Source organism: Saccostrea cucullata, unplaced genomic scaffold (assembly GCF_032062105.1).
Source record: "Saccostrea cucullata isolate Sc308-1 unplaced genomic scaffold, CSIRO_AGI_Scuc_v1 ctg9880, whole genome shotgun sequence".
NCBI classification, from domain to species: domain Eukaryota; kingdom Metazoa; phylum Mollusca; class Bivalvia; order Ostreida; family Ostreidae; genus Saccostrea; species Saccostrea cuccullata.
Window position 1 is genome coordinate 1 of NW_026925299.1, and position 9,426 is coordinate 9,426.

Here is a 9,426-nt window from a genome sequence, read left to right on the forward strand (position 1 = left end):
ATTGTCAGTTTGAAAATTCTTATTTGTTTATTTGAATCTTTTATATTTTGTGAAAAGAAAGATTATAGAATTAATACACACAACAAAAGCACAATCTAATAAGATCAGACTTCATAGATTCGCTCTGTATACGTATAATCTGCGCAAGAGTATACGGCACAGATCCCATATGAGTCTAATTTTAAGAACATTAATTCGGAATAATTATTTTTAATAATTCTAAAGTTACAGGGAATTACAATGAGATGTTGGATAGAGATGTTATTATCTATTAAAAGCTTACATATAACATATTTTATAAATATGTCAATATAAAATAGCATTCACAATTTATTAAAAAAAACAAACCTTTCTTTAAAAATAATTATAATGAAGTTTTAAATGTAGATGCCATACTATGTAGATGTTTACTATTATGTAAAAGAATTTTATTTTCCCAATTTAAATAATTTTTCACAAAATCTTGATCCATTTGTTAATTTGGTTAAATTAACAAGATCTTTATCTATTTGTTTAATTACAGATGATTATATGTAAATAATTATACAGTAAAACTCGGTTATAACAAAGTCAATAGGACAACAGTAGCTGTAAAATCATTTCGCTATATCCATAATTTGTTGTATCCGTATTAATAAGGAATTCCTAAAATTTATACAGTTGGGGATTTAAGAAAACTTTGATATATCCATGAATTTGCAATGTCCGCTTTAGTTCTAAACAATTGTTATATATATTTTTAAAATACTATCATTATTATTGTAACACTGACAGTATGAAACAAACGTTAAAGTTTATGAAGACAATTAATACAGCTGAATGAATTTTATAGGGAGAAATCACCTTTTTATACATGCAGTCTGGGTTATTGAAATTTGCTTGATTTTTAGGCAGTATATGTAACCCAATAATATGCCTTCTATAACAGCATCATTAATTTATAAATCTGATTAGGACCAAGGCATCAGCGTACTAAATTTTAGTTACGATATTCCATCAAAGTCTAACACTTGATAGTTTAATGCTTTATTTTATTTTTTTTTTATCATTATTTTGTTTCTCTGTTTTCTCTGTTTATTTGTATGAAAATTTAAAATGAGATTATTTAATATTTGATACTTAAATTTATGTGTATCCTTAATCAAGCTGATGGATCACAGTACTTTTTTTATACCATTAAACTGATGAAAAATGTTGCCTGAATGTTTTGTTTTATTTTTACATGGGCAAAGATATTTAAAAGCATTGATTCTTTGCTTTGAACACCATGTTAAAGTGGAGATTTAGGGGTTAAACAGGTTTTGTTGACATAAAATAGCTGCATAAAAGTTGAAATTTTGTTAAATCAAAAGATCTGGAAAAGTTGCAAAAGATGAGCTTTAAGTTTGAAAAGGTTTATGAAAGTAGATATATCAAAATCTGAAAGGTATAAAAAAGTAGATATTTTTATTAAAAAAGTAACAGAAAAGATCAAATTTTGTAATATGAAAAGGTGAAAAAGACAGCATTTTTCTCAAAAAGATTGATAAAATATTGTATTTTAATGCAAAAAAGGTGTATAAAAGTGGGCCATTTGGATATCTTTTTTGTATCCAAAAGCTGATCAAAATTTGATCTTTTGTACCTTTCATAGAATAATAAAAGGAGCATGAAAGATGTCAAAAGGTGAATGAAATGTGGCCTTTTGTTTACCTTTTGAATATACAAAAGGTGGTTTTTCGTGCAGTGATGGTCACAGTACCGTCCTAATGTTTTAAAAAAAAAACAGTAATTAACACTTCTCTAACTGACCAATCATTGCCTCGCAATCTCAATCCGGAGGGTCATAATTACCTTCAAATAAACTTAATAAGATATGTAAAAATGCTAAACTAATAACTTTTATGCAGAATTTCTGACTAACCGATTGCAGATTTTCCAACAGATTACAATCGTTCCAACCGATTAATTGATTAACCGGTTAAAAATTGTAGTATATTAAAAGTTATTTAGAAACAAATGAGTAAAGTGTTGAATTAAGATTAAATAGGAAGATAACGAACAGTAATCAGGCTTATTATTTTAATGAAAAAACACAAAACTGGAGCTGAGCAAACATAGATATCTAAAAACATCGAAGGTGGGATCTGGTACCGTAGCGGAGTAAGCATCTACTATACAATTCAGTGTGAAATGGCGTCAGTCAACATTCGACTTAATTATAGATTGTAGTTACTGACATGTTCATTGTTTCGATCATAGAGTTTGTGAACATAATTCTCATATTTATAATTAATATATAAGCATTTGTCTTTAAATTTATAAATTCCAACTTAACAAAAATATTACCCTGAGTTAGATCTATTTGAATATTATTTGACCTACTGGATCCTTCCGAGTCATTCCTTTGAACTATGAATCAGATGATGAAAAGTTATTTTTTATTTTGATATGTATTTCAATTTAAGAAAAAATTAGACGATTCATATAAAAGTTGATTTACCAGCTGCTTCATTAAATAATTCGCAAATAAATAAACAGACGTTGTCTTCCTTTCTGTCGTAGATTTGAGAACAATGCTACCATTCTCTTTTTCGTTAAGAACGCCGAATGCCCTTTCTGTAAAAATAAAATGATGCCTATTCATTACAGCAACTAAACATACATTGCAGGAAAATACACAAGTAAACAAAAATCATGCAAAATAATTTGATGAATGGCAATTTAGATTCGAAGTAATCTAGGATGAACATGTCTTAAAAAATAAATGATATGGACTTCGAAATGGCCTTTGTGTTTTTCAAATGGAGCAGAGTATATTAAATAAAGGATTGGGGAACATCAAAAAGCAATGCAGGACTTCTCAAATTAAAACGTCAAATAGCGATTTTGTGAAAGAGGGGGCTTAGAAATAGATATACATGTCTTAAAGAAAAAAGGGCTGATGACGAAGAAGTGATCAGTCTCATAAATTAGAGTAAAGAGAAACGCACACAGGAAAAGGCACGAATCCACAATTAGGATGACAATGCTTTTTCGAAGATCTAACCTAATTTGATAAGGTTTACATAATTTGTCAACGCGGAACATATTTCTGCTCAATCCGTGGGTACAGACACACAACTTTCTACAAAATATCATCATAACGGACAATGTGTGTTCAATCAGAAGCATGATATTTCCATTTCTAATCAAATATATACTTTTTTAGCCCTGAGAGAATCCCCATGTAAACCTATTAATATCTATATTGTTGAAAATATTTTTCAACACCTTTTGATACTGATTCCTTAGACAAATTGCACCTCAACATACCATGAAAAGTTTATAATATGTTTTTTGTGACTGATAAAAATCTTTACAATATTACAATGCGATAACAGATTATAATTTAAGAAAAAAATGCTAAAGTGTTCCAAAATGATATCCAAAAGTTTTAATTCAAAAGCAAATGCATGCAAAAACACCGAGGAAAAAAATCAAAATATAAAATTGTATTTATAGATAGTATATACTGAGAAGATTTTCTGTCCCTTGAATATCATGTGAGTATTCTTGATTATTCCAAGACATGGAAATTCAGTGACGCCAACAGATATATTTCCCCTTTTGTCAGGAAGACTGGCGTTATGTTCAACACAAGATTGCCAAGCCTTCATCCATTCAGTGGAACTAGTATTACGATACTTGTTGATAAAAGTGATTTCTCCTGTGTTATTTCTAATACATGTTCACAATAATTATACAATTAATTATAAGAAGTTTCATTTATATCATAAAATATAGACTTTATTTAAAGAAAAGAGCAAAATTTAAGAACCATGCAAAATACTTTAAAAAAAACCCTGAAAATTTAGTCTTTTACCAAACTAATCAAAAAGAAGCAGATGATAGGTTTAAAAAAAGCATTTTGACTCAGGATTAAAAAAGAAACCAGCTGATTTTTCTTTAAAGAATAACTTTACATTGAATAATTAAACACCTAAAACTATTTGAGAAGTATATGTACTCCGACATAATCTTTTTTTTTTTTTTGACAGATTAAACTTACTTTGTTAACACAAAGTTGAACATGTTGAAATGTTATGGCAGGTAATCCTTTGATAAGCTACTGGTGGACCAACATCATTTAGATACAAAGCATTGCATTGTTCCTCATGTGGTGTTTTAAACCCCGCAAAATTTTTGTAAGTCACTGAAATTAATCAAATGAAAATGATGTTTTCCCTCTATAATTAATTTGTTACATTTTTTTTTCACTTTGAATATGTTATTATAATTCACAGTACAGGCATAAATTTATAATAAAATAAAGGTATAACAATTTATGACTTTGTACAGTGACACAGCCTCTTTTCCACCACAGGAAGTCTCAACCACATCAGCACATCGCCAATCACACAGTGATTGTGGCAGGTGCATTTTCCCAAATTCTTTTATATTATCTGGTATTACGAAGCAGACAGTGTTCTGTAGTATAAAGAGAAATCTATCAATAATTTAACCAAATTTATAAAAATGAATACCTTGCGCAGATCTAGAGGGGGGCGGTCAGAGGGGTCCGGATCCCAATAGAATTTGTAAGTTAATTAAAGTTTGATAATAAAGCAAGAAAAAAGTGACTTCGGACCCCCCTGGAAAACGCAGAACCCCCCTCTTGAAAACGCGGAATTCTGATAAGTTTGTATGAAAAGCCGTAGGTTTGAAGCAGCATTAGAAGTCAACGACGACCCCACGAAGTAGGGTTTTGACTTTTGGGCGAGTTTTGTTTTTTCTTATCAAGAAAGTTTTGGGTTGGATCTTTTGAACTGGGGAGGACCCATTCCCCCCCCCCCCCCCTGGAAAATATTCCTGAATCCACACCTGAATGCACTCTAAGTAGTCCACAACGATATGACTTTATAGACATACATGTACTTTCAATAAAGAAAGACTATTCCATTAGAGGTAAGCAATGATTTGAAGTAAATTAGAATTAATGCATTTGGAAACTAAAAAAAAAAAAACATCACTGTTGGATTAAATCCTAAGCAAATATTATTTTTGGAATTGTTGCATAATATTTTTCTTCTTTCCTGAAAATTTTAAACAAAACAAATTAGATTGAAGGAATATTTAAATTTTCTAGTCAATTTGAAATGATTTTGTTGCTTGAAATTCATTTCAGTATAATGTGGCAGAAATATTGAGAGAATATTCCTAAGAAAATCTTTTGCACAGACCTCAATCAAGACAAGTGATAATTTGTAAATTGTAAATTTTTTAGTGATGAATATTTTTTTTTAAAGTATCAGTATTGTAAGACCATTATTCAGAAAAATAAACAACTGATTAAAACAAAGCAAGGCTTCCCCTTTATATCTATCAATAACAGGAATTGCAAAACATGGTTAACACTAGCTTTGACATAGTTTTTTTTTATGCAGTTCACTGTTGTGTGTCAGATTAATAACAGCCTATAAATAAGGTAAAGAGGATATACATTAAGAAAATTAGACTAACCAAGGCATTTATCAATATAATCTTAACATAATATGTTCACTACAACTTTAAAATCTGAATTCTTTTAGAAATTCATCAGAAAAAAATTCAAATTATAAAAACTTAGTTATAGAAGATAATCTTTCGCAGATCAATCAATGATCAAGAGTATGTGATTATTTCCAAAATAATAAGTACATTTAAATCAAATAAATTCCAACATTATGTTAATAATAAGCGAAAGGGAAAGCATTTTTATTCATCATACAATTTCAACTGAACCTTCGAAACAAGAGGCCCAGGGGCTACAGCGCTCACCTGAGCACATCGGCTAGGAAAATGCAAATATCAGATCAGAACTGAAAGTTTACTAGGGGGGCTTCAATTTTAACCCCAATGATTTGAACAAACTAGAATCTACACTACCTGAGGATGATTCCATTTAAATAGAAAAATATCACTGATCATGGCTTTGAAGTACTTGAAAAGAAAATTCTAAAAGGTTTCCCTATTTATCACGATGTAAAATTTTGGTCGGGCATTTTGGCCCCATCCTAGCCCTGGGGATCATTATTTGAACAAACTTGAATCTACACTACTTGAGGATAATTTCACCTGAGTTTCAACTTTCCTGTCCCAATGGTTCTTGAAAAAAAAAATAAGATTTTTCCTATATATTCGTATGTAAGACTTCGGTTGGCCATTTTGGCCCGACCTTACCCCCAGGGGTCATGATTTGATTGAAACTTGAATCTACACCACCTGAGGATGATTCCACATGAGTTTCATCTTTCCTGGCCCAGTGGTTCTTGAGAAGAAATTTTTAACGATTTCTACTAGATATTCCTATCTAAAACTTTTGTCGGTCAGTTTGGCCCCACCCTAACCCTGGGGATCATTATTTGAACAAACTTGAATCTACACTACGTGAGGATAATTTCACCTGAGTTTCAACTTTCCTGTCCCAATGGTTCTTGAAAAAAAAAATTTTTAAAGATTTTTCCTATATACTCGTATGTAAAACTTTGATTAGCCATTGTGGCCCTACCTTACCCCCAGGGGATCATGATTTCAACAAACTTGAATCTACACCACCTGAGGATGATTTCACATGAGTTTCATCTTTCCTGGCCCAGTGGTTCTTGAGAAGAAGATTTTTAACGATTTCTACTAGATATTCCTATGTAAAACTTTTGTCGGCCAGTTTGGCCCCTCCCTAGCCCCGGGGGTCATGATTTGAACAAACTTGAATCCCAACAACCTGAGTATGATTCCACATGATTTTCTTCGCCCAGTGGTTCTTGAAAAGAAGATTTTAAAATATTTTCCTATATATTTCTATGTTAAACTTTGGTCAGCCATTTTTGCCCAACCCTAGCCCTAAGGGTAGGGTTGGTAAAAATTGAATCTACACTACCTGAGGATGATTCTACACGAGTTTCATCTTTCCTGGCTCTGTGGTTCTTGAGAAGAAGATTTTTAAAGATTTCTCCTATATATTCCTATATAAAACTTTGGTCGGCCATTTTGGCCTTACCCTAGCCCCGGGGGTCATGATTTGAACAAATTTGAATCTACACTACCTGAGGATGATTCCACATGAGTTTCATCTTTACTGGTCTAGTGGTTCTTGAAAAGAAGATTTTTTAAGATTTTTCCTATATATTCCTATGTAAAACTTTTGTCGGCCATTTTGGCCCCACCCCATCCCGGGGGTCATGATTTGAACAAAATGAAATCTTCACTACCTGAAAATGATTCCACATGAGTTTCATTTTTCCTAGCCCAGTGGTTCTTCTTCAGAAGATTTTTTTAAATGCCATTAATTTTTCTCTAATTCATAATTATCTCCCCTTGGAAAAAGGCGTGGCCCTTCATCTGAATAAATTTGAATCCCCTTTACCAAAGGATACTTTGTAGCAAGTTTGGTTGAAATTGGCCCAGTGGTTCTTGAGAAGAAGATGAAAATGTGAAAAGTTAAAGGCGACGACGACGACAACGACGACGACAGACAACGGACGAATTTTGATCAGAAAAGCTCACTTGAGCCTTCGGCTCAGGTGAGCTTAAAATCTTTGAAGCAGAGTTACATATATTTATGTCCCAAAATATATGCTACACTTTTAATCATCTTTAATTCTACGCAGTAAAGCTAAGGTGCACAATGGAAATATCGACTATATTTTGTATTTAAAAATGTATAATCGGGATAGCGATTATTTTTAGTACATTATTTATATCGGATAATTGTAATTATGACTTATAACTACATATCGAAGAAAATTATATTTTATATTTAGACTAGTCACGTGATGCTGTAGTCACGTGATTTTTGCACATTTACTTGTAGTATTGATGTTTCATTTAAATATCACTAGTGCAAGGGTATAACTAAGTTAAATTTTCTAGTTTAGTTTATAAACATTTTCAACACGCGTTGTAGTTTCTAAAAATCACTGCGATCCTATCGAAATTTTGCAATTTCATTGTTAAAATTATATTTGTATGACCGAATGCTATATTTTTTGTTGGTCAGCGGCATGAAATATTGATATAATTGATTGATTGTATATTGTTTAAGAAAAGATGATACAAACAATTTTTTTCTTTGAGAAAGATTAAATATCATGTCACAAGTTAAGAAAATTGGATGGTTCTTAGAAATTTTTCTCCGAAGAGCTGAAAATGAAATACATTTGGAAAATATTAGTTATATTACAATAAAAAAAAATTGAATATAGACAAATCACAGTCAGTAAAGGTTTACAGGTGAACATAAATTTCAGAATATGTTATCCTGGCACTAAAAGTGTAAAATAAACCTTAGAAAAACATACCAAGCCAGGTGAATTTTGAGAGGAAGATCGACATGACAAAAAATGGCAATATCACATAGGCTGATTTTTACCATTTAGATTTTCCTAATAATATTCACCTGGCTGGGTATATTTTTCTTAAGTTTATATTACACTTTTAGGGCCAAGATAACATATTCTGAAATTTAATATCACCTGTAAACCTTTACTGAATGTGATTTGTCTATATTTGTTTTTTCATTGAAATATTACTAATATTTTCCAAGTCTTTTTCATATTCCAGTTCTTAGGGAAAAAAATTTTAAGAACCATCCACATTTCTAAAATTGTGACATGATATTAAATATTTTTCAAAGAAAAAAATTATTTGTATCATCTGTCCTTAACGTCCCTCTCGAGAATTTTTCACTGATATGGAGACGTCACCGTATGCCGGTGAAATTTAGACCTATTCTCGGCACTCAGGGCCATTGAGCAGTGAGGGTTCTTTATCGTGCCAGCGCCTACCGTGACACGGGACCTACGTTTTTAAGGTCATTTCCGAAAGACCCGAGACTTTCACTTCTGATGCCGAGCGCTTGGCGAAGGAACAGTCACTATCTATTTTTACGTCTTAGGTTTGACGCGAACGAGAATCGAAACCGGGGCTCCAGATCACGAAGCGAACGCTCTACCATTAGGCTACCGTGAACGGTTATTGATATAATTAAATTGTTTTTAAGATTTCATCAGGATCCCAGCACTTTTCAGATACCTTAATAGATCTAGAGTTGAATTGTAAAAGCTTACTATAATCCATAAAGAGTATGCCTTTGAACTACATTGATTTAAGACCCCCTAATTACCTTCGATGTGGTTTAATAAAAATATACGGCAGTGTCAATTAAATACGTAATGTACAGAAAATATATTTATAAAGTAGTGAAGAAGACATTAAATTCAATTCATTGGCCCATAGAATATCTGTAAATAATATTTTATTTAATTAGAGAATACATCTCTTGTTCAGAAAATATTACTTGACCTGTCCCTCACTGCATACAAACTACGTCAAGTTTTAAGAAATGACGTCATATTGACAAGTGTATTGCGATCAGTGACTTGTTTATAACTTGTTATGTGGGATTTAACCAAGGACAAAACAGCACGC

The 9,426-nt window shown here is 31.5% G+C and overlaps 1 long non-coding RNA gene across 1 annotated transcript; it reads right to left on the bottom strand.

The window, feature by feature from the left end:
- Nucleotides 1-1,759: 1,759 nt before the first annotated feature.
- Nucleotides 1,760-4,448, bottom strand: LOC134268566 (uncharacterized). The gene is made up of 4 exons (XR_009992388.1): nucleotides 4,302-4,448; nucleotides 4,031-4,174; nucleotides 2,483-2,598; nucleotides 1,760-2,391 (listed from the first exon to the last, which is right to left on the bottom strand). It is a non-coding gene; the product is annotated as an uncharacterized LOC134268566 (long non-coding RNA).
- Nucleotides 4,449-9,426: the final 4,978 nt, after the last annotated feature.